The 7,500-nt window shown below is 46.1% G+C and overlaps 1 protein-coding gene across 1 annotated transcript in view; it reads right to left on the bottom strand.

The window, feature by feature from the left end:
• LOC113805460 (uncharacterized) overlaps window positions 1-7,500 on the bottom strand; it is a 185,362-nt gene that overhangs the window by 149,997 nt on the left and 27,865 nt on the right. The window contains exon 2 of the mRNA XM_070125316.1: window positions 1,636-1,677. The gene's annotated coding sequence lies outside the window, so the exon portion shown is untranslated. The remainder of the gene's footprint in view (window positions 1-1,635; window positions 1,678-7,500) is intronic.

The following is a 7,500-nucleotide window of genomic DNA, read 5'->3' as shown; positions in this document are numbered from 1 at the left end:
TTTTTTTCTTCTTTTCTTCTGTTTTTTTCGCGTTATTTCATTGTCTGTTTGTTTGTTTGTATGGATGTTATTGTCTCTGTTTCTATTTTTTTTTTCTGTTTGTCTGTCTGTCTCTTTTGCCTTCTCCTCTTCCTCCTTCACTCCCTCCCTCCCTAACTTGCTCCCTCCCTCCTTCTTTGATTCCCTCCCTCTCTCTCTCCCTAACTTGCACCCTCCCTCCCTCCCTCCCTCCCTCACTCCCTCCCGCCGCCAATCAAAATAATAGACATTTGACAAATAGCCAATACCCAAGTCATCCCTGCAGACAAAAAAAAAATCGTACGAAAATAGAATGTGATAGTTGGAAAAAAAAACAAAAAAACACACATTCAGTAAGTCACCGGCCAGGACCGCCACCCTCGAGAAGCGGTCATTACCAAATGAAAGTAGTAAAATTAAGGTTGTCTTCGATTATATATTCAGTATCAAAAAGTTGCTTTGTTGATTAGTCATTCAGGCCCGCGGGTGAGACCGAGGCGACGCCCGCGCGGAGGAGAGAAGCCAGAGAAAGAATCCTAACAGTTAGTTTACTCTGAGCCGCAAAAGCGCAGAAAATACATAGGTCTTTTTTAATTGTGGTTTTATGATTGGCGTTTCAGCTTTTTTTTTTTTTTTTTTTTTTTTTTTTTGGTGTGTGTGTGTGTGTAGGTGTGTTTGAGGGGTTGTAGGTCGTGTGTTGTGTTGAGGGTTGTGTGTTAGAGAGTTATGTGTTTGTGTTAGAGATTGTGTGTGTGATTGGCGTTTCATTTTTTATTTCTTGTGTGTGTGTGTGTATGTGTGTTTGAGGGGTTGTGGGTCGTGTGTTGTATTGAGGGTTGTGTGTTAGAGAGTTATGTGTTCAGTGTGTTAGAGACAGTTCTGTGTTAAATGTTCTCCGTCGTGTTACGTATTGCGTGTCGTGTGTTATGTTATGTGTCGGAGAGTAAAGTGTCATGTCCTGTGTGTTACGAGTTATGTATTTACGAGTTATGTGTTATATATCATATGTTAAAGAGTTATACCTGATTTATGGTATCAACAGGTACCTCAGGATCACAAACACAATTCACTTTTCATTTTGCTTCGTCTGAACCGGTGAACGAAAGTGATATTGATGTTCCTGATGCTAAGATATATTGGATATATTGGCGTCCCCGAAGGAGGAGGAGGAGGTGTAGGAGGAGGAGGAGGAGGTGTAGGAGGAGGAAGAGGAGGAGGAGGTGGTGGATAGGGAGGAGGTGTAGGAGGAGGAGGAGGTGGATAGGGAGGAGGAGGAGGTATAGGGAGGAGGAGGTGTAGGAGGAAGAGGAGGAGGTGGATAGGGAGATAGTGTAGGAGGAGGAGGAGGAGGTGGTGGTGGATAGGGAGGAGGAGTAGGAAAAGGTGGAGAACGAGAAAGATGATTGGGAGGAGGAGGAGAAGAGGACAAAAATAATGAGAAGGGCAAAGAGGAGATGGAGGAGCAGGATGAGAAGAAAAAGGAAAACAAAACAAACAAAAAAACACCTCAACCCACCCCCGAAAATCAAAGACAAAAACAAAAAGAAGAAAAAGAAGACAAAATAAATAAATAAACAAAAAAAAATGAATAAACATAATCAGCTGACTCAAGCAGACCTTTCGGAGAATGTGCACACGCGATTCGTCCGCGCAGAATACCTGTGGAAGAGACAGAGACAGTGAGAAAAAGAAAAATTAAGAAAAGACAGTGAGAAAAAGAAAAATTAAGATGTTAACAGTGATATTGCAGTTTCTTTGCGTTGGCGACAGCTTTCTATTATTTATTTATTTATTATCGTTGTTATTATTATCTTTTATTTATCATTATCATTTATTTTATTGTTGTTATTATTTTTCTATTATTATTATTTATTTATTTATTTATTCATTTATTTATTGAAGATGGTTATGGAATAGCAGACGTGTCTTGGAAGTGAGACTAGTTGTTAATTTTATTGTTATGATAATTTTATCTCATTTTATTTATTGATTTTTATCTGTTTGCCTATTTTTGTGTTTTGCAGTATCAGATACGATGATGAGGTAATGAAGACAGTAATAATAATAGTTATAATAGTAATGATGGTAGTAACAGTCATTCCAAAAGATCTTAGCAGTATCAGCTGTGAAAACCAACAAACAAATTAAACAACAGCAACAACAAAAACACAGAGAGACGTAGCATGAGCATCGTAGCATTTTTACAACAATAACACCAAAAAAAAAAAATAATAATAATAAAAATAAATAAAATGCCCGTAGCCTCATACCTATTTACGAATACAATAAACTTCATTAGAATTAACACGAGAAGTTGCACAGGGTTCCCAGCCATGAATTCTCGACACGCCGGCCTTTAACGAAGTGCGTCGAGGAAAATGAAGAGTGAAAATAGAAAGACAGCATCGGGAAATACACGACTGTCATGTAACACTGACAGGGAGTCATTGGAGATACATTATCATTATACTGCTAGGCTTGTTACTTCTCTCTCTCTCTCCCTTTCTCTCTCCACCTCGCTACTCGCTCCCCTCTCTCCTTCACTCTTTCTCTCTCCTCCTCTCTCTCTCTCTCTCTCTCTCTCTTCATCTCCCTCTCTCTCTCTCTCTCTCTCTCTCTCTCTCCCTCTCTCTCTCTCTCTCTCTCTCTCTCTCTCTCTCTCTTCCCTTCTCCCTTCCTCCCTTCCATGACGTCCTTCCTTCCTTCCCTCCTCTTCCCCTCCTCCTCCTTCTCTTCCTCCTCTTCCTTCCTCCTCCTTCCTCCTCCTCTCCTCCTCCTCCTCCTCCTCCTCCTCCTCCTCCCTTCCTCCTCCTCCTTCTCCTCCTTCTCCCCTCCTTCCCTCCTCCTCCTCCTCCCTCCTCCTCCTCCTCCTTCCCTCCTCCTCCTCCTCCTCCTCCTCCTCCTCCTCCTCCTCCTCCTCCTCCTCCTCCTCCTCCTCCTCCTCCTCCTCCTCCTCCTCCTCCTCTTTTTCCTCTTCCTCTTCCTCTTCCTCCTCCTCCTCCTCCTCCTCCCTTTCCTCCTCCTCCTCCTCCTCCTCCTCCTCCTCCTCCTCCTCCTCCTCCTCCTCCTCCTCCTCCTTCCTCCTCCCTCCTCCTTCTCCTCCTCCTCCTCCTCTCTTTCTCCTCCTCCTCCCCTCCCCTCAGCAGCAACAGCCTATGATGCAATTCACCTTGAATTTATAGATGAATGAAACTTCTGGTCCTTTTTTTCCAATCTTTTTAGAAGCCGATGTCCTTGGGGTTGGTTGAAGAAGGGGAGGAGGAGGAGGAGAAGGAGGAGGAGGAGGAGGAGAAGAAGGAGGAGGAGAGGGAGGAGGAGGAGAAGGAGGAGAAGGAGGAGGAGAAGAGAGGAGGAGGAGAGAGGAGGAGGAGGGGAGGAGGAGGTGAAGGAGAAAGGGAGGAGAAGGGAAGGAAAGGGGATTAGGAGGAGGAGGAGGAGGAAAAGGGGGAACGGGAGAATACTGAGGTGGAGGATAGTATAATGAGGAGAAGGAGGAAGAAGAAGTAGGGAATAAATGGGGGTAAAAGGGAGAGGAAGAGAAAGGGGATTAGGAAGAGGGGAACATGATAAGGAGAGGGTGTATGAAGAGGTAGATAATGAGGGGAGGTGAAGAGAGGAATAGGAGGGAAGGAATTAACATACGGATAAGGGAGATGAAGAGGAAGAGAAGAGAATGAAAAGGAGAAGAAGAAGAAAAATAATTGGAAGAAGTCATGAAGAAGAAGAACTGGAACAAGAAAAAAAAAGAAGTGGAGGAGGAGAAGAAGAAGACTAAAAACGAAGAAGTTATGAAGACGAACAAGACAGATAAGAAGAGGAGGAGGAGGAGGACAGAACAAACAGACGAAAAGTTTAGATGCAGGGGGATAAAAGAAAGGAACAAACAAACAGACAAAAAAGTTTAACGCAGTGAGATGGCACGGTCGGAGGGTCGGAAGGGGGGAAAAGAGGGAGGGAAGGAGATGAGGGAAGGGAGGGGGAAGGGGAGATGAGGGAAAGGGGGGGAATGGAGAGGTTGATGGCGGCGGGGAGGGAGGTGGGGGGGGGGGTAAAGGAGCGGCCCTCCGTAATACAAGTTCTTAGTAAGTCCGTGTCCGTGCTTCTCCCTCCTCTTAGGCCATGGCCATAAAACTCGAGCCAGCTGCCATTTTGCCTTTCCTCAGGGTGCCTCCCTGCCATCCCTGTGCCCCTCCTCCTTCCCTTCTCCCTTCTCCCTTCCCCCTCCTTCCCTTCTCCCCTTCCTCTTTCCTCCTTCTCCTTCTCCCTTCCTCCAACTTCTCCTGTCCTCTCCCTTCCCCAACTCCTTTCCCTTCTCCCTTCCCCAACTCCTTCCCTACTTCCCTTCCCCTAACTCCTTCCCTTTCTCCCTTCCCCCAACTCCTTCTCTTCTCCCTTCTCCCAACTTCCTTTTTCCCTTCTCTCTTCTCCCTCTCCTTTCCCCCTCCCTCCCTTCCTCCTCACCCATACCCCTTTTCCCCCTTTTTCCTTCCTCCTCCTCCTTCTTTCTCCCCCACCCATATCACTCTCTTTCTCTTTCCCCTTCCTCTTCCTCCCTCCCTCCTTCTCCTCACCCATACCCCCTTTCTCCTTCCCTCCCTCCCTCCTTCTCCCCCACCCATGTCTTGGCCCTCCTCTCCCCCCCCTCCCATACCCCTCCACATACTCCCTCCCGGTGCAGGTAGGTACTTTTGAGACCATTTATCCCTCGCCCCTCCCTTCCTCTCCCTCCTCCCCCTCACTCCCCTTTCCAGCACCCCTCCCCCTCCCCCTTTCCTTCCTTATCCCTCTTCATCATCCCCTCCCTTCCCCTTCCACCCCATCCCCCCTTCCATCAACAGCTCTTAACCCAAGTCATCAACATCTCCCTCAAGCCACAACCTTTTATCCTTTCTCCTCCTCTTCTCCTCCACCTCTTCTCCCTCCTCCTCCTTTTCCTCCTCCTCCTCTTCTTCTTCCACCTCCTCCGTTTTGTTTTTTTTTTTCTCCATAAGGACATCTCACAAAATCTAGTGAAATCCTTGTCTCCGTTTGCTGATACTCTCTCTCTCTCTCTCTCTCTTTCTCTCTCTCTAAATCTCTCTCTCTCTCTCTCTTACTCTCTCTCTCTCTCTCTCTCTCTCTCTCTCTCTCTCTCTCTCTCTCTCTCTCTCTATATATATATATATATATATATATATATATATATATATATATATATATATATATGTCTCTCTGTCTATCTGTCTTCTTCTCTCTCTCTCTCTCTCTCTCTCTCTCTCTCTCTCTCTCTCTCTCTCTCTCTCTCTCTCTCTCTCTCTCTCTCTCTCTCTCTCTCTCTCACTGTCTCATCCATTTTCCCTCCCTTACCTTACTTTACCTTCACCTTGCTTCACCTCTCTTTCTACCTTTCTATATTTTCTCGTCTCCATCCCGTCCATATCCACCTCTCCAGCTTTCTGCATAGACTTCCAACTCCTCTCCCACCTCGACCTTCCTCCACTTCTCTCTCTCTCTCCCATCCATCCTCCCTCCTCCGACTCCCTCGACCTCCATCCAATTCCCCCTCAACCTCCCTCCCACTTCTTCCCCCTCGACCCTCCTCCACCTCTCCCTCCATCCACTCTCCCTCCACCCCCCTTTTCTCTGAGCTCCCTCCACCTCTCCCCTTCCTCGACCTCCCCTCCCCGCTCTCTCCCATACACGTTGTCGCCCACGACCTGCCTGCTAGGCATCAGGGGCCCCTCTGGCACGCGCCGATGACGTCACCGAGTAACCGCAGACAGCTTGGCGCTCCCCTCCTCCTCCCCCCATTCTGTCTCCCCTTCCTCCTCCCCCCTTTCTGTCTCTCCCTCCCCTTCAGCTCCTCAATCTCGCGTACCCTCCCCTGTGTCTCCTCCCTCCCCCAGGCTTTTATCTCCCCAAACCCCCCTCGCCCCCTTCCCCCTTTTACTCCTCTCCCCCCTCCCCCCTCCCTATGACTCCGCCCCCCTCCACACACACCCATGGCGTATTCTCATTGGCTATCGTTCGTTTAAGGGGTTTAATTGTTTTGTTTATTTCTCTTCGTTTATTTTCTCCCATTCTACCGTATTTATTAGCATTTTTCTTTCTAGATATTTCGTTCAAAACAGAAAAAATCTGTAATGAAACATCAATATAAGAATCAGATGCCTTAGTCAAAGGATAAGGGATTTGATTTATATATTTAGAGAGAGAGAGAGAGAGAGAGAGAGAGAGAGAGAGAGAGAGAGAGAGAGAGAGAGAGAGAGAGAGAGAGAGAGAGAGAGAGAGAGAGAGAGAGAGGGAGGGAGGGAGGGAGGGAGTGTGTGTGCGACAGAGAGAGAGAGAGGGGGGGGGAGAGAGAGAGAGAGAGAGAGAGAGAGGGAGAGAGAGAGAGAGAGAGAGAGAGAGAGAGAGAGAGAGAGAGAGAGAGAGAGAGAGAGAGAGAGAGGGGGAGGGGTAAGGTAATGCGAGAGAGAGAGAGGGGGAGGGAAGGGAGAGAGAGAGAGAGAGAGAGAGAGAGAGAGAGAGAGAGAGAGAGAGAGAGAGAGAGAGAGAGAGAGAGAGAGAGAGAGAGAGAGAGAGAGAGAGAGAGAGCGAGCTAGAGAGAGAGGGAGTGTGTTTGTGTGTGTGTGTGTGTTAGAGAGAGAGAGAGGAGACAGACCTGTGTATCTGTGTGCGCGAGAGAGAGAGAGGGGTGAGAGAGAGAGAGAGAGAGAGAGAGAGAGAGAGAGAGAGAGAGAGAGAGAGAGAGAGAGAGAGAGAGAGAGAGAGAGAGAGAGAGAGAGAGAGAAAGAGACAAGGGGGGAGAGAGATGAGTAAAGGGGGAGAAAGAGAGAGAGAGAGATAGGGAGTAGAGAGAGAGAGAGATAGAGAGAGAGAGAGAGAGATAGAGAGAGAGAGAGAGAGAGAGAGAGAGAGAGAGAGTGAGTGAGACAGAGAGAGAGCGAAAGGGAGAGAGAGAGAGATAAAGAAAGAAAGAGGGAGAGAGAAAGAGATATAGAGAAAATGAGATAAGATAAGGAGAGGGAAAGAGAAAGAGACAGAGAGAAGGACAGGTACAGAGAGAGATAGAGGCTATATGTTAATTCTTTTTATTGCTCATTTTCTCTATCTCTTTTGGTAAATTCATCTACAGCAGTTTATTCCAATGTCTTTTTTAATGCATCGCTATTATAATAAAAGGTAAGTTTAACATATTGATACTTTATCATTTTAATAAAGTGTCAAAATTTTTCAATTTTTTCAGTTTCTCAAATTATTATTTTAATACTTTGAAAAAAAATACAGTATTATTACATAAGATTATACACTTTTATTATCTTACATAAGATCTTTTTTCTTTATCTAAACAGTTTTTTCTCCTTAAAGTCATTTAGCAAAGGCTCGAATAAGTCATCTTTCTTTCCAGAAGCGACACTAATTACCAGCTTCACAGACAGGTAGGAAAAAAATACATAAATAAAAAAGAAAAAAAAGAAAGAGAGAAAAAAAGAGAGATAG

This window comes from Penaeus vannamei, chromosome 1 (genome assembly GCF_042767895.1).
Source record: "Penaeus vannamei isolate JL-2024 chromosome 1, ASM4276789v1, whole genome shotgun sequence".
NCBI classification, from domain to species: Eukaryota; Metazoa; Arthropoda; class Malacostraca; order Decapoda; family Penaeidae; genus Penaeus; species Penaeus vannamei.
This window is presented reverse-complemented; position numbering and strand designations above follow the sequence as displayed.